Here is a 21,411-nt window from a genome sequence, read left to right on the forward strand (position 1 = left end):
TCAGAGATCATCCCTGGCTTTTGGAAATGTAGCAAGGGAAACAACAATTCGTAGCACTTTTCAACTTTTCTGATGCAAAAATTTCACCACAATTATTTTGAGATTGTTGAATATTTCTCTATTGATTTTTAAAATATTTATAAATATATCATAATAAAGGTAATTGCTTCCAATGGTGTTGATTGATGGTCTCTGTGTAGTTACCTGCCCTGAACACCACCAAAGTGACCAAGACACCCCAAAACCCTTGCTACAATGTCATATGCCAGAAGCCACTAGCTCTAGTACCCAGCTTCTTAAACTGTGGCCACAACCCCATATGAGATCACATATCTGAGCATGGATCTTGTTTGAGGGAGGATTTAGGGGGGTTGGGTTTGTCTGTTTGTTTGAGATTTACCCAAGTGTAAGGACCTAAAAAAATTAGTACACAAAGACCTTTCTGAACTTTTCTGTACAAAATATCCAATCTTATCATCAGAGTGGTTCAATTCCACCTTTCAGGCATGCAAATGTTTTGGTGCTAGAGAGATAGCACAGCGTTAGGGCATTTGCCTTGCAGGAAGCCAATCCAGGACAGAAGGTGGTTCAAATCCCGGCATCCCATATGGTCCTCTGTGTCTGCCAGGAGCGATTTCTGAGCACAGAACCAGGAGTAATCCCTGAGCGCTGCTGGGTGTGATCCAACCCTCCCCCCAAAAAAAGTATATACCTGGGACGAGTGGTAGCACAGCGATAGGGTGTTTGCCTTGTATGCAGCTGACCCAGGATAAACCTGGGTTCAATTTCCAGCATCCCATAAGGCTCCTGAGCCAGAAGCAATTTCTGAGCACAGGGCCAGGAGTAACTCTTAAAACCTCCCAGTGTCGCCTAAAAAAACTAAAAAACAACAACAAAAAAAGTGTATCCTTTGGGCTGAAGCGATACAAAGGGAGGGCATTTTCCTTATTGTCCTTACATGCCAGATTTGATTCCTGGCATCCCAGATGGTCCCCCGAGGCCATCAAGAGTGATTCTTGAGTGTAGAGTCAGGAGCAAACCCTGAGCATTGCCAGATGTGGCTCAAAAACAAGCAAAGAAAAATTTGTATACCTTCTTTATATACCTATATATAGGGACATTTGTGGAGAGAAGACACTAGTGTCCATGTTGAAACATTGTGTATCTGAAACTCAATCATGAATAACTTTGTAATTTCATTGTGAAAATAAAATAAAGATACCTAAGTCTTAGGAAGTCAAAACTCAAAGATCCAAAATCCTGAGGAAGTAAGAACTCTTGAAGATACTGTATTAATATATAAAACCCCTTTTCCTAAAAGCCAATTGAAATCCGATTTTCTCTGACTTGCAATAAAAGCATCTTCTCTGGTTTAACATCTTTCTGCCCTGGGTTGTTTTTATTTTACTTTGTTTCATCTTTTCTGTGTCATTCAGCCATTCACAGTTTATCTGGACTTTAGGAGCATCCACCACAGCCATGGAGACTAGCAAGTTCAGCTATGAGCAGGCTCCCATCAGCAGCCTCTCAGCAGAGGTGAACCAGTATGGGCTACATCATTGCACAAAACTTAAGGACATCAGAACAATGCATGTGCTAATTACCTGGACTCCCTGCAGATCACTATGGGGAAGGCAGGGAGGCACCCTCAGGTAAGAAATTCCTAGCCTTGAGGGGCCTGGAGAGATAGCACAGCAGCGTTTGCCTTGCAAGCAGCCGATTCAGGATCAAAGGTGGTTGGTTTGAATCCCAGTGTCCCATATGGTCCCCCGTGCCTGCCAGGAGCTATTTCTGAGCAGACAGTCAGGAGTAACCCCTGAGCATCGCCGGGTGTGGCCCAAAAACCAAAAAAAAAAAAAAAAAAAGAAATTCCTAGGCTTGAAAACCAGCCTCAGCTCTTCTAACCTGTTATGGTATGAACCCATATTCTTAAAGAGAATCAGGTATTTAGTAGCACTTGCTCATTGTCCTTTCCTACCTTTTTAACAACTTCATTGCAATTCTTCTCCACAGCTCTATTGGTCATATCTGTTCCCTACGCATCAGCATTTACCCAGTTTTGGGAGCCACATAATAATGCCAACCCTCCCCTCAATTTCGTTTCTTCTATTTGGCTGTGATGACTGAGTTGTAGGTACTTTCCCTTTTAGCTGTACTCTTTAGGGTGGGAATGGAGTGTGCACACCATGTTGCAGTGCTCCCAAGCTCTGCCCTTCCAGAAAGGTGCTCAATGGGGCTCACCGTCATATTCTGGTTGCAGTGCTTGCCAGTTTTCTGTCAGGCTCAAACAATGCTCTCCAGAGGTTACACTGCTGGAACCAGTGCTTTGAGAAGCTGAATTCTTCTTTTTGGGTTCATAGACACACCTGAATGTGGTTAATCAAAATCACTGAGATACCAAGGACCACAGAAGACACAGCTGCCAGACAACCACAGCAGAGCTACTGGGCTTGGGCTGGGCACAAGGATCATAGTAGTTCCATGGAAGGCACTCTTGGCCTCATGTTTGCAAGTATTGCTGAGCCATCTCCTTGTGCCCAGTAATTAAATAATTAATTAATTAATTTCACAAAAATTGAGCCATCTGTTGAAATCCCTGGTGGCAAAATCAGACAAATAATGAAACTCTAGAGCCCACAAGAGTATTGTGTTGACTCTCTGTAGTACACAGCACTGTCTAGAATTGTCTTCAAAGGACAGAGTTTATGGAGCATTTTATATTTTGTTCTTCAATTCTATGAGGGAAGGACTCAAAGGACATTATCAGATTGGAAAGTAATGGGACTGAAAATGTTCTCTCTTGAGAAGAAATGCCTTAGGAGACAGACGCTGTCTCAAATATCTGGGCATCTGGAACTGGTCAAAGAAACCAGATGCATCTCATAATGTTTATTAAGAGAACTGGGAATGCTGAAAAACAAAATTCATCAAAATGCATTCTAGAAGTCTAATGGGCTTTTTAAAAAGGATGAGTGATTTGAGCAACATCCCATCTAACTAATACAAAAGCAATGCAAAGAGCTCTTCAAACTACAAGGTTGTGGGAGTAAAAAAAAGATGGGAAAGGAATCCTGTTTGCTAAATTCAACTCCCCTTTGGGAAGACAAAGGTCTTGTCAGGCATATCACCTTACTTGTGCTCAGAAGGAATCTCCAGATCTGGAGACTGAAAGTACAATTGAATTATTGTAATTACTCTTGAATTATCAAAATCTGACTGTTGACTTATCATGACTTATCATGACTTTGAATTATCAAAAAATTACTCTTGAATTATCTAATTGAATTAATTTTAATGGAGTGTAGCCTACATGATTCCAATTGTTTTATTAAAATCAGGAACAAGGGACACCATGTCAGTCTGGATTTAATCAAAATTAAATCCAGAAAGATTTAATTTTTTCATAAGGAAAGACATTTCCAATAATTATCATCTTTCCCAAATGTTTCTACCTTGTAAAGTAGTAAGCTCTCATCCGTTAAAATTTTCAAGCTAAAGTGGATGACAATCAATCATATATGGGAGGCGATCATTCCTGATTTGAACTGATAAGATAGCTTAAGTACAGATATATTTTTCAATTCTGAAATGTGTCTCCACGGAATGTCCATTAGTAAAATTTTAATGTTGCTCTTGAACTTTCATGTACTTACAAACCACCTTGAGAGATAGTTAAAGCACCTAGCCATGGTCCCCTGGCCTCTGAAATTCTAATTCAGTACTTTCAAGATAGATTTTTTTTTTTTTTTTTTTTTTTTTTGATTTTGATTTTTGGGCCACACCCGGCAGTGCTCAGGGGTTACTCCTGGCTGTCTGCTCAGAAATAGCTCCTGGCAGGCACGGTGGACCACATGGGACACCAGGATTCGAACCAACCACCTTTGGTCCTGGATCGGCTGCTTGCAAGGCAAACACTGCTGTGCTATCTCTCCGGGCCCAGATTTTTGTTTTTCTAATAAGCTCCATAATGATCCTGATTCTGTGATTCTGGGAACCATGTTTTATATAGCTCTTCGAATCCTAATCATTTATTAGGTATTTTTGAAAAGATGAAAGAAAATTAAAAGGCTCTGGCAAGCAAAAAGGGAAATGAGAAGTAATGTGCACTTGGCATTCATGTAAGGAAATAAAACCATGTAATGACTACTTCAAAGGGAAGAATGCTTCCAAAATATAGGACACATCTACCCAACAGTATAAAAACATTTGGAGAAGAAATTAATTGGTACATATAGCTGTGGGTGCTCGTTTCTAGCCATACTGAATTCCATCAAAGTCTTCTTTTAAACATTTGATTCAGTTATTCTTAGGTGGTATGACTTGAAAACTTCCTATCTGGGGCTCATGAATCCAAATACATATTCTAGTTATCTCCAACAACCTTATCTGCAGTTCTACTAAGACCAGAGGGGGAACTTATCACTTACAAGTAAAGGTTAGGACAAAAAAATACAACTCCATGGGCTAGAGAGATAGCACAGTGGGTAGTGAGATTGCCTTGCACAGAGAGGACCAAGGTTCTATCTCTGGCACCACATATAGTCCTTGAATGCAGTGCCAGGAATAAGCCCTTAGCACCACCTGGTATGGTCCCAAAACAAAAACAAACAACCCTCCCCAAAATGCAAGTCCATTTGCAAATGCCTTTAGTTCTGAGGTAGAAACTTAAAAATACTAACAATATTAACTCCTAAATGGCAAATTCAAAGGAAACCTCTATCTACCATCCCAAATTCATATCAAATTGTACCCCCATCTCCAAGTCTACTGATGTCATCATCAGACTGAGCACAGCTTCTAGTCTCCTGTTCAGTTCTCTTTAGACATGGCTTACAGTCTGACTTGCAAATGTTCTTTGTTCTCTCCATGTGGGCTCAGTCACCCAGTGGCTCAAACAAGGAAGCATAATGCAAAGAATTACTTGTTTCTGATAAGTGAGTACAGGTAAGATCAGGTATAAGGAAACCAGGAGATATCCTAGGATTGATATAAAGTTACCCCCCCCCCAAAAAAAGACAAAGTGGGAGGGCCAACCCCTTTCTCTACAAAGATGGAGTTCAACTACTTGTTTCTGATCCATGAGTACAGTGCGATCAGGTATAAGAAAACCAGGAAACCCTATGACTAAGAGAAAATTACAAAACAAAAGAAGACAAAGTGGGAGGGTGGACCCCTTTCTCTAACAAGCTGGAGTTTAGACTCTGCAGAATGTAAGAGTTCAGTTCTCTAGATAACAGAAAAGCTCATTGGTCTTTCTGAGAGCCAACTGGAGTCACTTATAGAGCAGTAAACATCCATCCAGAATGTTTGCTGAGAATAACTGGTCAGTAAACAGAAGTACAAGAATGCAAAGATAAAGACCCCGGGGAGCAGGCTGACATCAGGGACTGGAAAAGGGAATCAATAGCTCAGTGTCCCCACAATCCACATTTGGATCTGTAGAAAGCCTTGGAATAGTTTCTATATCGAAGAGGCTATGATGGAATGTTTCTGCCCAATAGAAGTCATGAAATTTTCCTATACATGGATGTACATGGAATCTATTATGCTGAGTGAAATAAGTCAGAGGGAGAGAGATAGATGCAGAATAGTCTCCCTCATCTGTGGGTTTTAAGAAAAATAAAAGACATGTTCACAATAATTCCCAGAGACAAAAGAGAGGAGGGCTAGAAGGTCCAGCTCACAACATGTAGCTCACCAAAAAGAGTGATGAGTACAGTTAGAGAAATAACTACAATGAGAACTATCATAACAATGTGAATGAATGAGGGAAGTAGAAAGCCTGTCTCATGTGCAGGTGGGGGTGGGGTGGGAGAAGGGAAATTTGGGACATTGGTGATGGGAATGTTGCACTGGTGAAGGGGGGTATTCTTTACATGACTGAAACCCTACTACAATCATATTTGTAATCAAGGTGTTTAAATAAAGATATTAATAAAAATATAGCTTCATAATAAAGAAGCAAGTAACCCAATGAAAAACTGGGCAAAATGAAAAAAAAAAACATTAAAAAAAAAAGAAGTCAACTTTGGAACTGAGAGATAACAAACTGATAATGCATTTCTGAGATTCCTAAACCAAAGGTTCTATTTAGATTAAGACTTTATCTGTGTATTCTGTGCTGACACCTAATTTTTATTCATGGGCTTCCACTTCCCAAACATTGCACTTTCCACTTAGCAAGAAAACCTATAGTAAACAAATCCTTGGTAAACAGTAAGAATTCCCAATTGACTGATCTTTTCTCTTATTTTTTTGTTGTAGTAAAATGGACAAGCTGATCCTAATATTCATATGGGAATATAAGGAGCCTTAAATAGCACAACTTCCTGACTTCAAAATTGACTACAAAGTCATCAGAATCCAAAACATGGGGTAAAGGCATGAGAACAGCAATAGAGATTCATGAGATAAATGGACAATTCAGAAACAAATTTTTGATCAACTGATTTTTTTACATAAGTGCTATCAACATTCATTGGGGATATAGACTACCTTTCCAATAAAATGATGTTGAAACAATGGAATATCTACATACAAAAGCAATAATCTGACTTCTACCTGGTAAGTGAGCAGGCACCAGAGACTTTCTTCACAGAATTTTTAGAGCTTTTTTTTATCACCCCTTCCCTTTGCCTTTCCTTAATAACCAGGAGTAACCCCTGAGTGTCACTGGGTATGGTCCAAAAACCAAAAAAAAAAAAAGGACATTGAATAAAAGACATTCCTGAGGACCTGCTGTAAATTATTTTAACAATCACATGCAAGCATGTATTTTATGTAAATTAATATTCTATGTGAATTCTTCTGTAATTTTTTAAAGAAATTTTTACTAATTTGACAATTTGGGCCTTTTAATTCTACATATACTTGTACATACTTTGCATAGAAAAATTCCTTTATATAAAGTTAAAATACAGGAAACTAAGAAAAGCACAATCTATTTCTGTCAACCATCTCCTGGGACTCTGTTCCCAATTTAAGCAGTTACTTAGAATTGAGCAATTGCACTGGTTTTTTTTTTTTCCTATTAGTTATCATTTTAAAAACTCATAGCACTTAAAAAGAAGTAGAAATTATATCAAACCTCCTTGAAAAACAGGAGATATGCTTCAATCTACTATATTTGGATTTAAGTATATATTTAGACTATCCTAGGGAGTTGAGTGCTTTGTAGTCTGAACACATGTTGCTTTTCGGTGAGTCATCTTAAGAAGCCATTTTTTTTATTCTATTTCTTTTTGTGGCTTTCCTTTGGTTTTTGGGTCGTACCCTATGGTGCCCAGAGGTTACTCCTGGATCTGCCCTCTGAAATCACTCCTGGCAAGCTCTGGGGACCATATGAGATGCCAGGGATCGAACCCAGGTCCATCCTGGATCAACAGCGTGCAAGTCAAATGCCCTACCACCGTGCTATCATTCCAGCACCATGGCTTTCAAATTTATACAAACAAACAAACAAAACACATGGGACTATGAAAAATTTAGAAGAGGAAGAAAGAACCTTGGCATACTCAGCTCCATGTGAGTTTGTTCAACTGTATGGTCATCCCAAAAGAAGATGGTTGAGTTCCAAAACCTCCCTCCACCACTGCTGTCTTTCCTGTGGAGGCCCATGATACTTCACTACCTGACCCCACACATTCATTTCAGTTGTTGTTTTGGTCCAAATTTTTATGATATTTTGTTGTGTTATTGGCATGGTATGATTTTCTGTTTGCCACACAGTTCAAAAATTGAGCAGAATGGCAAAGTAATCAGGTGGCATTGGGATCCTCATTTGTCTTCTTATGCACGACCAGCTCTAAGCCTAGAATCTCAGTGAACAAACCTTTTCAGTTTGTGTGAACAAACCCTTTGGCATAAAAGACCTACTCTATGCCATTTCAACACCAGCAGGTGATGAGCTACAATTCACCAACTGATGCCCACTGGAAATATTAAGCACCCATTCCAGGAACAAAATGTGCATGAGAAGCTTAGGACTTTACCACCTGAGTTATCAAAACCTTCCCGAAATGGGAATTTCTAGGGCACAAGATGGATCTGAAGATGATGTACTTTTATAGAGCAATAAAGCAAAGACATCTTCTATGAAGGGCACTGAGGACAAATAAAGATAATGAAGCCAATGATAGAAGAACAGACTCTTTGATCACAGAAATTAAATTTTGTAAGTAATATTTTACAATAATTTTATTGTAATATTTTATTAATAATAATTTACAATAATTGTGTACAGTAATGCTTTTACTGTATTCTACATCAGTAAAGTTTCATAAGTATAATAGTTTGAGTATAATGCACAACTCAATAACAACTTGTGTGTTACTTTTTTCCCAGACCAGAAAAATATTCACTAAACTATTTTTAAAAAATGGGACTTGATTTGAATTCACTTTCTTTTTCTTTTTCTTTTAACTCATTTTCCTTTCTTTTTTTTTAAATATGGAACGCTTCACAAATTTGCATGTCATCCTTGCACAGGGACCATGCTAATCTTCTCTGTATCGTTCCAATTTGAGTATATATGCTGCCGAAGCGAGCACTCATTTTCAATACCGTATATCATGAGTGTTCTGTGAATTGTTACATTGCACCGAAGACTGTGTAGTACAAGATAATTTTAAATAATACTAGCATAATTCTTTAAAGCATTATATATGAAACCTTTGCAAAAATATTTGGAAGAAAAATTGAAAAAGGTATGCTATAAAATATGATGCTTATTTACTCTGAAGTGCATTATTATGTCGGTAAATGTCTTTCTTCAGTATCAGAAGTGTATTTCCTAGATATTTGTGTCTGAATGTCACTGAGTAAAACTGATATCAAATCTAGTCATTTCTCAAGCTCTCCAAATCATTCTAAAATAGGAAAAGAGCTCGAAATGACACCTCTTTTCCTTTGGTAGTTCCAACTACATTTTGTGCCATTCATTTAGATTATAACTTAAGTCACATATTAATAAAAAAATTATAACCAACTCTTTTCTTCTGTCCTACAATTACAACTAAACAATTGTAATTCCAATTCCTCCCTTCCCTTCAATTAGTGTGTGGGTATCTTCCATCATTGAGTGTGTATTAAATTATATCTAAAACTAAATAATAATAAACATTTTCACAAAAGGTATCCAATGGAAAACCCCAAGCTGGAGATCAAAATCTTCTGAAATCAAAATATAAATCCAAATATAAAATATTAAAAAATAAAATATATTAAGGTTCCCAAGCCAGAAGCAAAATGTTATTAAGTCAAAGGCAGCTACTCCCTAGAAACAGAAAACCAGCTGGGCAGAAGAAAAACAAGGAGGCTTCTTCAAGGCCACCCCCACAATGGCTGTCCTCCTGCTCCCAGTTTGCCCAATGGAGTCCAGCTTACTGCTAAAGCAAGAGGAGCACATGGCAATATGGAAAACCACGGAGTCAGCCAAGTTCCACCCACGTCAGTTACTCTCCTCAGCAGTGCTATGACAGCCCACAGAAAGCAAGCTCAATGTATCAGTGAGATGAAAGCCAGGGGCTGCTTCTCTCAGAATTGTTAGGTACGTGGCAGAGACTCAACCAACCCACAGAGCATCTGAGCAAAGTATCAAGAGGCTTCAAAAGCATGATGAAAATGTACATTTCCCGAGGAAAGGAAACTGAAGGCGAAAAAGAAAAAAGTTTTCCTAATAATAAGAGAAGAAAGGAACAAATGATGTGAAGGGAAAACTAATATGAGAAATTTATTTCGAAGGGGTTTAAAGAAAATAAATGGAGTGAGGATGTCAACAAAATGAAAAACATGTCTCTCCAGACTCACTGGTGAATGAGTTGTTGTGGTGTGGGGTTTTCTGGAGACCAGAACATTTATCCTTTAACTAGTACACATTTTAAGAATAAATATATGCAACTTGGACATAAACATTTCTAACATTTATTATATGTTACTTTGACTTTTTTGTTTTCATGACTAGTAATTTCTTTTCCTTTCCCTTTGTTGCTAATATGGTTGCTGTGATAACCAGGGGTTGCACAGACTTTGTCTCACACTTAGTTTCCAGTGCTTGCCAGGGCTCATTCTTGGTTGTAGTACTAGAGTCCTACAACTAATAGTAGTACTAGAGTACTAGAGTCAGGGGATCACAATCAAGGTTTTGGTACATCTAGAGATCAAAATAACAAATAGCAATACAGCAGGGATAGCACTTGTCTTGTGGGACCATGCCAGAGGTTGAAATCTCTGCTTCATTCCTATAAGGCCTCTACTACTGAGTAATGCCTGGGTTCTATATTAACTTCTCAAATGTTATTACTCTAAAAAGTTTGTGTGAAAGAGTGATGAGTGCAGATAGAGAAAGAACTACATTGAGAACTATCATAACAATGTGAATGAATGAGGGAAGTAGAAAGCCTGTCTAGATACAGGCAGGAGTGGGGTGAGGAGGAGAGAGATTTGGGACATTGGTGATGGGAAAGTTGCACTGATGAAGGGGGGTTTCTTTACACGACTGAAACCCAACTACAATCATGTTTGTAATCAAGGTGTTTAAATAAAGATGTTAATTAAAAAATAGTTTTGTGAAAACATAAACAAACTAAAAAAGTTGTGAAATGATTTACAAACTTCAATCTGAGATCCAGCGTTTGATGGACTCAAAAGTCATCTATGAAGCATCACAAAATAATGGAGAAAATATTCCAATTCATCAGGTCAGGAGCAAGTCCAGAATTCTGGTCTTTTTTTGCCTTCTTGGGTGATTTTGACTTATATCCAGTTTCACAAAGCAAGTGGGTAAGAGGAAGAACATTTACCTCACCATTATATATTAGGTACTGTAGCTTTATTTCTTTTTGTTTGGTTGGTTTTGTTTTTCTTTGGGGGGCACACATGGTGACGCTCAGGGGTTACTCTTGGCTATGCGCTCAGAAATTGCTTCTGGCTTGGGGGACCATATGGGACGCAGGGGGATAGAACCAAGGTCCGTCCTAGGCTAGTGTGCGCAAGGCAGACAGACGCCTTATGCCCTGTGCCACTGCTCCAGCCCCTAGGTAACTTTATTTCTAATAGTTGTACAGGAATTCCACATATATATGTATATGTATATATATATATAAAAGAAAAGCATGATTTGTTGAAGCACTCATATATTCATTCATATTTAAATACAGAGGCCAAATATATCATTATGATACAATGAGCCCACCCAAAAATAAGAGGACACCATGAAAATCTATCACTAGACAGTGATAGCCTATGTTAGCCAGGTTTCTCTGGAGGACATACAGCATCTAATGTGAATCCTAAAGCTGAGATACTAGCCATATGGGAGATGGGAAGAGGAGAAAAAGAATATGCCAGCTGCTCTCCCTACAAGCATACATACATAAAGTATTAGAAGTCAACGACAGAGCAGAGAATGGCAATATAGAGCTTTTACACTCAGGAGAAATCTACCAAAGGTACAATGTGGGATTGTCACATAAGACTGGCATAGAAGTAGGAAATTTGACTAAATAGAGATCCCATTAGGATAAGAAAGTAAAGAGAAGAGGTAACTTAGAAGTCAATCCATGGAAGCATTCCAGGCAAAAGTTACTGAGCACTTGAGAGAAAACTCTGAAAATTAAAATGGAAAGAAAAATAAATTTGAGGAAATGGAAGTAAAAAAAAAAGACAAGAATGTTTGATTAAATAGGGTTGAAAAAAAGGATGGAAAAGGAAACAAAAGAGGAAAGAAGTTAAAAATAACCCCATCCCCAGACTACCTTAAGCTGGCACTTTATCATTTCTAAGTGTCATTAATAAAATAATTCCAAGAGAAACAAAAAGTGTTTTAAAGATACAACATGAAACTAAAAATCATCTACAGATCTAAAGAAATCCTGTGAATGGTATGTATGTACATTATTATCTGACAAAAGGGCAATAAGTCAACACATATAAGCAACTTAAAACACTTAACAACAATGAACCTGATTGGAAGATTAGAATGTTACTTCAATTTAAAAAAAAGAAAAGTTGATGAGTATTTTGTTGATTACTGATGCACATGTCTCTCATTTGTGAAGCCCCAAACCGCATGGTTCTTAGATGGCCTTTCAAAGAACCTCAAACCCACACCCCACAGTCACTGACATGTAAACTTATACGCCCAGCTTCATAGATTCTCCACTAATGTCAGAAGAGATGCAGCCAAATCATTAAAATTCATGCTGGCCCTCTGGCTGAAAACTCTGGGACACCCCCCTGGAGGGAGCTAGACAGAGTTCCTTTTTCTGGTATATATTGTATGCTCCAACAGGGCATACAAATCCCAGATATTGTCACGTCAATGGCCCAACTTCACTGTTTCACAACTAAGGCAATAGAGATTCCAAGCCAACAAAAATTTCAGGTATAATACATACACACACACACACACACACACACACACACACACACACACACACACACACACACACACACCACAGACAAAGCTCCCTCTCTCCAGGTACTGCCTGAAGCCCTGGCAACCACACCCACATCCCACAATCACTACCCTGTAAACTCATCCACCGAGTTCTATAGATCCAGAGTTCCTAACTGAGAAGCCACATAAGACACCTCCAAATTCCAAACAGTCAGGGCCAGAGTAGTAGCATAGCAGTAGGATGTTTGCCTTGTATACAGCTGACCCAGGACAGACACGGGTTCGATCCCCAGAGCCCCATATGGTCCCCCAAGCCAGGCATGATTTCTGAGCCAGGAGTAACCCGTGAGCACTGCCAGGTGTGGCCAAAAAAAAAAAAAAAAAAAGGAGAAAAATAAAACAAATTCCAAACAACCCAATAGGAGCACATCAAATTAGAGGAGATACTAGCATTGAAGTCAACTAAACTCAATAAACAAAAACAACACTGAAGGCTCAACTAGCAACAAAACAGCTTAGTAAATGACAATGACTTATAAACACCATTGTGAGATTTAACAATTTTTCTCTTCCTGAAATATTTTTCGATAACCTTATTAGCCATTTAGTGGTAACAAACAATATAATATGAATCATGTTGTGTCTGCTAAGGGAACAGGCTTGAGCGATGGGTAGGAAACTAGGGACAATGGTGGAAAGTGATCATACTGTTTGTGGGGTTGGCATTGTATTATTAAATGCCCAAAACAACTGTATTATGAACAATTTTGTAAACCCTGATGTTCAAATAAAGTATGTTTTGGCCCACCCCCCAAATAAAGTTGTTGGATTCTTTTTGGTTTTGGTTTTTGGGTCACACCCAGCAGCGCTCAGGGATTCCTCCTGGCAATATGCTCAGAAATCGCTCCTGGCAGGCTCAGGGACCATATGGGATGCCATGATTCGAACCACTATCCTTCTGCATACAAGGCAAATGCCCTACCTCCATGCTATCTCTCTGGCCCCTAAATAAAGTATTTTTAAGAAAGCAAAACTAAACCTCCTCTTTGCTTAAGTCAAATAAACCAATAAGAGCCTGGAACTTTGTTTGGTTTTTGTTTTGGCGCCACACGGGTGGCACTCAGGGATTATTCCTGGTTAAGCAGGCTCAGGGGGACCATAGAGTATATGTTGGAATTGAACCCAGGTCAGCCACATGCAAGAGTAACACCCTACCCACTGTGCTAGTACTCTGGCCCAAGAACCTTAAATTCTAGGTTTATAAACCTTTCCAATACTGATACTAGAATGATAGCCTCAAAGCCTCTCAAGGTTTGCCCTTATGCTGAGTGAATCTGGACACTTCAAATTGACATCTCTGTACCCACTAGAGGGTATTATTAAGGTTTCTCTTTTGACATTAACTTACCATCTGTAACAGCTACTGCTGACAGAAGTACAGAAGTACTCTCTGCTCTTAAATTTGTTTTATCAAATGTTTACTAAAAGAATGGGAGTTAAGTAACCAAATGATTCCTCTTTCTTCTGAAGTCCATAGTAGTTTGTAATTCCCTACGACCCTTTCCTCATTCCACAAAGCTTATTCTTAGTTGTATGGCTTTCTATGCCTTTTTAGAGTTCAAGCACCTGAGAATCAGAAGGGGTTCTCAGTATTTTCTGTGCCTCTTCACATCCATCACACAATCTTTTTGCAAACACAAAGTAAACACTACAGAGGTATCACTTTGCACCAAGATCTCTAGAAGAGTCAATTGATTATGTGTCAACACACTTAGAGGAATCAGCAGTTTTTCTAAAGTAATATAAAAAATAATACTCGTTGGCAGTCCTCCAGAGGCACGGATGCTTGGTTCCTTGTTCTAATTGTGCTCTGACTAGATAAGACTATTCAAGGTTTATACATAAAAGAACAAAACACATTAATGCAGAAAACACTAAAAATATCCAGGTACAAATAAAGAGGCAATCACTATGATGGGGAGCAACTATCAAAAAATAAATATAATCCCCAAGTTCTTTTTTTTTTTTTTTGGTTTTTGGGCCACACCCATTTGATGCTCAGGGGCTACTCCTGGCTATGCGCTCAGAAATCGCTCCTGGCTTGGGGGGACCATATGGGACACCGGGGGATCGAACCGCGGTCCGTCCTACACTAGCGCTTGCAAGGCAGACACCTTACCTCTAGCGCCACCTTCCCGGCTCCCCAAGTTCTTATTTCAGAAAATTTTTCATAGTTAAATGTGATTGTTCTCAGAATATCAAAAACACATGATCCTTTAAATAAATCTCACTTGTGTAATTTAAAGACATGTCTCAATTCTTAATTTTTATCTTATCTACTTATTTAGCCTTTCAGATGAGCAAGCTAAAGCTATAATAGCATGGTGATGGTACCAGAATTGTGTCCTTAAGAGACATATTTATCTGCTTAACCACAATTAAATTTATGAGGCCTATACATGCTTCAACAGAACTTTAAATTTTTCTATCACACCGCCTCTTACATTTATAAAAATTTTTGTTGTTTTGGGGGCCACTGCTGTCATACACCTGGAAATATCTTTATTTTTTCCTTCACTTTTTCTGAGTTAATTAGCACAAGTACCCTTAATTACGTCAATCCTGACCCTCAGGTGATTTATGTTAAACTCTGATAATAAAAGTGGCAGGAAAAGCAGAAAGAAGCTCGATTGACTCCGTAAGAAGATCTAGAAGCTATTTGGTAATCCCTAGCCAAAATATACTTTTTCATGACACTATCTGATTTCTTATGTGAAACTACAAGCTGAGACACCACATGTTGTTGCTCAAACAGGGAAATGAAAATTTCCGAACAATGAGTAACAAATTTCTCAGAAAATGAATAAACAGGTATAGCCATGTCAGCCCTCTCTCGCTGCACTGAATGTGCTATACCCTCTATTGTAGTATTAACTTACATGACCCTCCTTCTGAGTTGCTTCACACTGTTCTGGGTTATTACCAACATTCTTCAAGACAAACTGAACATGGCATATCCATTAAAATTTTTCTCTTGCACATGCCCCAAGAAGGGAAGAGTGCTTTTACTGTAAAAGCACTGTGAAGAGTTCTTACTCTAAAAACTTTCCTAAGGCTGGTACTGGAACTAGTGGGATAAGTGAAATTGCTTTAAAGATTTTTGACATTGTGCAGAATACAAGAGAAAAGAGTTCTCACTCAAACGATTCTCCCAAAGTCAATACAGGACCTGGCAGAATGAGCGATGCAGAGACACATAAGCCATTGCTGGCAATCCAAGTCTTAGATACTGTTAAATAGTTCCTTTTCGAACCATTCACTGTTTTGAACATTTCAACGTTTGAAATGGCTATGGATTCATTAACAGAAATGACACTTAAATGCAGAGGAAGCATCTATACTTGGGGAATGTAGATTGGGAACACAGTCTGGAAGCATTGCTGACACAGGAAATAATCCACGCAGGTAAAGAAAATAAAACACAAGCTATCTGCAAGCAGGCAAAAGGGCACCAGAAGACAGATAGGAAAGCTGTGGGGCCAAAACCAGAAGTCTCTGAGCTGAGGTCTTTATTAGGAAGAGTAGGACGACCCCCATGATGGAGAACAGGTAGGGGTAGGGGACCAGTTCAGAGGTTCTTCCTGTCCAGGTGGGACAAGCACATGTTAAGAATATCCTGATTAGAGTGAGAACTGGTTACTCAAGCATCTCCCCCTTATTCATTTCATTAAAAATGCAGAAATATGAGATTAAATAAAATAAAGCATGTTCCAAAGTTCTCAGTAAACAGTGGGAACCCCTATCTCAAGGCTAAAAGGTGGAAGTATTTTTTATAGCTGCAGTAAAAGCTGGGGAAATAAAAGACCTTTAGCCTAAGAGCAGGTGTCCTACCCATGAAGCATCTGGTGATAAGATCAAATACAGGCTTCAGGAAGTCTAAGTTTGTCTAACCCCAGGGTCTTTCTTCTAGGTCCCAGGAAAAGTTCTCCTTATCACAGTTGTCACAATCAGATTCTGGAATTAGAGATCTTGAGTTTACACAGGTCCTATGTCAGTGTCAGGGCATCACAAAGTATGTCCTGATTTCATTTCACTATCAGGTATGTGGCATGGAAAACCTGCCCTGGATGAAGTCATTGTAGATTCCAAGTCATCATCAGGGTAGCATAGGAGCTCACCCTGGTGCAAGTTGGTGCCAGCGCAACACAAAAGCCTACTGTGATTGTAGGTTGATTCCTGGTAATGGTGCAAAAACTCATTTCAGTTCCAAATGGTGATCCAAGGTTCAGGGGTGAATGGCCAATGTCTGAGCAACTGGAGCCTAAGTAAAGTCATTATGACAAATGTTCAGGGTTAAAGGCCCCCCTGTGACATAAAAAATTTTAAAGTCCCTATACCTAATCAATAGGAGCTTCTCTCTATGCCTTAGATTTACCCCCATTTTATTGTGTCTATGCATAAAATGAACAATGTCAGAGGATACAATTGGGGCATAAGGGGGTAATAATAACAAGCTAAACAATACCTATTACACGGACTAGCAACAAAATAGTTCTCAGGAGAAAACATATCTCCTAAATTTCCTACTAAACAAGTCCAGAAGGGGGCTAATCTATACCTCAATAAGAAAGTACACATAAAATATATATATATATATTAAAGAAATACACCTGAATAACTATATATGTCCCCTTAAGTCTTTTTAATAAGTCCAAGGGGCTAGAATCCGGAACATAGCTTCAGTCAGAGACATGATCTTATGACAGATTGAAGTCATGAATCAGGATATGTCCTTGAGCCAAGACTCTCTCAAAAGCTGAATTTGATTGCAAGCAGCTGTCCATGGCAATGACAGGTGGCTGGGATGAGGGTGAGGGTAAAAAGATTAAATAGGGAGGATAACAAATCTGGGATGAGAGAATGAAGGGAAACAATAGTAAGGGATTTTTAGAGTGGAGGCAGGGTTGAAGGAAGGAGGAAGGGCTATATACAACATAAACAGACATTATATACAGTACAGGCAGAAATTAGACTGACATAAAGGTAGCCTATCACACACATAAACCTAGACATTGTAGATTGATCAATAAGTGACAGCTGTCAAACTGACTCTTTTGGAAATGGGTCAAAGTGCTTCAAAAATATAAAGTCGACAATTAAGATGGAAAAATCTTCCAATTCCTAGGAATCAATGCTGGAAAACTTATGTGTGTGTGTGTGGGGGGGCAAACCCCACGGCACTCAGGAGTTACTCCTGGCTCTGAGCTCAGACATCGCTCATGGCAGACTCAGGGGACCATGAGATGCGGGGAATCGAATCCAGGTCCGTCCTGGGTCACCCACATACAAGGCAATACTGTGCACAGGCTTTTTTTAATTGACCTAGAGAGCCCATGTTCAGCCCATATAAGCTGGGGGTTAGTTATCTTCCTCATGAGAGGGAGCAGGGTAGCCAGATCTCTAATCTCTCTGATGAATTATTGCAGGGAAGGGGTAGAGAATATTCTTAAGGAGCCACTTTCAGACTCAGTGTCTGAGGAAGCTGTGGCTGGCTCATTTTTGGTATGTGTTTCATCAGGTATATTCATCTCAGCAATTGATTATTCCTCTGGCCTAGTGCCAACAGTGGGTGCGAGTTACTGGCCTCAGGGTTTTTGGCTTGAGTACATGCCACTACTGGGAAGGCACTTATATTTTCCAAAGTAGGATATGTTTCTGAAGGTTTGGCCTGTACATCCCGTAGCACACAGTACTAAAAATTACAATGCCTGCTTGGAGAAATACCAGAAAGACTAATATGCACATTTCTTTTGGACCTTGGAGCATTCCCCTCCTGTATCTTTTTAGATTTGCACTAAGAGAGATAGTGTCACTGTTTACAACCAAGCTAACCATATGGCCACAGCTGACCACAGATTCTTCGAGTGGATTTTTGGTGATTCTGATCAGCAGTCTCAGGAGATCATCACCACCCTGATTGCTCTTCACTGAAAAGTTACCTCAGCAGATTATCATTATCTGATATTTTCCTCATCCATGAGTCTTTTTAACAAATAGAAGAGGGGAAATTGTCATACATTTGTCAAATCACTTTACCTTTACCTTTCATCTTTTCTGAGTTAATTAGCACAAGTACCTTTAATTATATCAACCTCAGGTGATTTATGTTAAACTGGCTAAATAACAGTGGTAGGGAAAGTAGCAGAGAAAGAAGCTTGATTGACAGTAAGACCCACGAAGCTGCTTGACAAACCCTGGCCAAAGTATACTTTTTCCAGTGACTCTGACTTATTGTACAAAACTACAAGCTGAAACCACACAGATCACATCTTATGGCTTACCCCTGGCTCTACCGGGGATCACTCCTGGTAGGAAGAGGAGTCGGACCATATGTGATGCTGGGAATTAAACAAAGGTGGCTGTGTGCAAAGCAAGCACTCTATCCACACTGAATTTTCCCTAAAACCCTGTTTTTAAATTTTTTATAGCAAAGTTCAATTGAATAGTTAAGCGGATCTGAGTGGTCAGCAATACAAGGCTTCCTCTTGTGGTTCAAAATAATCATCCTTGGGTGGCTAACTGAAACACACATTTTATTTAGGAATATTAATGTGAATTTTGAACTGTCTAGTTCTAACTGCTTATTATGCTAATCAAAGAATTCATTGCCAGAGATTTCACATAAACTACCCCAATTTCTGCATTCTTAGTAACAGAAATAGTTGTTTCTTCTTATATTGTAGTTTAAAGCTTGTATAATTCTCCTTTGGTAAGTGATTTTTTAAAAGCCAAGAAGGTTTATGAAAACCAAAGGTAGATTCTCGTATATGGCTAAAAACAAAACAAAACAAAACAAAAAACCTTTGGGCTAACACAACTTAAAAGACCATGCAGGGGTAGCTTACTTTGGGAAGTGACTCACTAAAAATGTTCAACTCTCAGTCTCAGAACCACCTTTTCTGTTAGTTCAACTGCATTCTTAGGCTCTAAGAAAGTCTCCTAAAGTTCCAAACTAATGTCATCGCATTCCAATCCCACGGTCAATAATTTGTTTATGGGGCCGGAGAGATAGCATGGAGGTAAGGCGTTTGCCTTTCATGCAGGAGGTCATCGGTTCGAATCCCGGCGCCCCATATGGTCCCCCGTGCCTGCCAGGAGCAATTTCTGAGCCTGGAGCCAGGAATAACCCCTGAGCACTGCCGGGTGTGACCCAAAAACCAAAAATAAATAAATAAATAATTTGTTTTATAATGCAAACAAAAGCCTGGTTTTGAGTCCCAGTGACCTTGATTTATCTAACTTGCAGTCAGGGGTCTCAAACTCGCGGCCCGTGGGCATTTGCGGCTCTCCCTACAACATTTTGTGGCCCTGCCCTAGAGGAATCTTTTTTTGTTTTGTTTTGTTTTAGTTGTTTGGGTCACATCCCCCAATGTTCAAGGCTTACTAGTGACTTTGCACTCAAGGATCTCCCCGACTTTGCCTCCTGCGGCCCCCAGGTAAATTGAGTTTGAGACCCCTGACTTGGTGAAGCCAATCAAATTACTATGGCCATGGAAGGTAAAAAGGTTTAAATTCATTTGACTTCCTTTGTGAAGAAGCCTGGAAATAAGGACTGGAGTCATATTTACTGAACTTGTAGATTAGAAGAGAAATGGTTAAGAAAAAGAAAACAGGGGCCAGAGAGGTGGCACAAGCAGTAAGGTGTCTGCCTTGCCCACTAGCCTAGGGCGGACCGCGGTTAGATACCCTGGCGTCCCATGTGGTCCCCCAAGCCAGGAGTGATTTCTGAGCGCATAGCCAGGAATAACCCCTGAGTGTCAGTCACCAGGTATGGCCCCCCAAAACAAACAAACAACAACAAGGAGAAAACAGAGCTAGGATACTATCAACACAAGAAGTAGGTACAATAACAAATTACAAAACCCACAAACATATTATATCATAAATAACAGTTGAAAGAAGAAAGACAAAGAAGATAAAAAAAATGTCTTTTAATAAACATACAAGACTCTCTCTCTCTCTCTCTCTCTCTCTCTCTCTCTCTCTCTCTCTCTCTCTCAAAAAGATCTATTCCTTTCTAGAAAGAATTAGAACTGACAGGAGATAAGTACACAGATACATTTCAGTCAATGGGAAAAAACTTTCTAACAATTAGAGATCAAAGTTGAACAGGTGCCATCACAGAGTAATGAGCTTCCTTCCCAGAGTTGAGAAAACTTCGAACAGAATGTGGATGCCCCATCCGTCAAAAATGATTTAGAAAGGATCCCTACTTGGGGCAGTTGAAAGCTGCTCTAAACTCGAATTCCTTCCAACTCTAAGATTCTAAATTATTGAAAACAACATGAATAAAAGATCCAAACCCACCCAAGAACTAAATTATTCAACAAAGGGTAATAGAACTCCCAATTATGAAGTGAAATATACCAGACTTTGGGTGCCAGCCATGCCATTTTAATGTAGATCTTTATAAACAATACTTTTCATTACACTCTTAAATTTTATAAGGAAACACAATACCCCAAGAAACTTTTTAAAAGTTCAATCCAGGTTTGACCTATATGTCACATTTCACTTCTGTCTTATTTGTCCCTTAAGTAAACAGAACTGAGTTCTGTATTATTCTTTTTAGCTTCCAGTTTCTGGAATGCAAGATATGAGTGGGCTGCCTCTACCAGCCAGCACTTAACATTATAGTACATATGTTTGTACTGCTAAAACAAAACTTCAGTGTTATCATTTTAGACCATACACATTTGTGTTGGTAAATTATCATGTATACTCAGGCATAGCCCGCTTAGGTTCTTTCACTTTTCATTGAAGTTCCACCTTGAATATATGTGTATGTATACATATATGTATATATGTGTATGTATACATATATACATATACGTATATATGTATATATATTTAGTTAGATGCCACACCCAGTGACGCTCAGGGGTTACTCTTGGCTCTGAGCTCAGAAATTGCTCCTGGCTTGGGGGACCATATGGGACGCAGGGGGACTGAAC

The 21,411-nt window shown here is 39.1% G+C and overlaps 1 non-coding gene across 1 annotated transcript; it reads right to left on the reverse strand.

The window, feature by feature from the left end:
• Positions 1-8,442: 8,442 nt before the first annotated feature.
• Positions 8,443-8,549, reverse strand: LOC126029076 (U6 spliceosomal RNA). Its single transcript, XR_007502733.1, has one exon. It is a non-coding gene; the product is annotated as a U6 spliceosomal RNA (small nuclear RNA).
• Between the last annotated feature and the right edge of the window lie 12,862 nt (positions 8,550-21,411).

Source organism: Suncus etruscus, chromosome 14 (assembly GCF_024139225.1).
Source record: "Suncus etruscus isolate mSunEtr1 chromosome 14, mSunEtr1.pri.cur, whole genome shotgun sequence".
NCBI lineage: Eukaryota > Metazoa > Chordata > Mammalia > Eulipotyphla > Soricidae > Suncus > Suncus etruscus.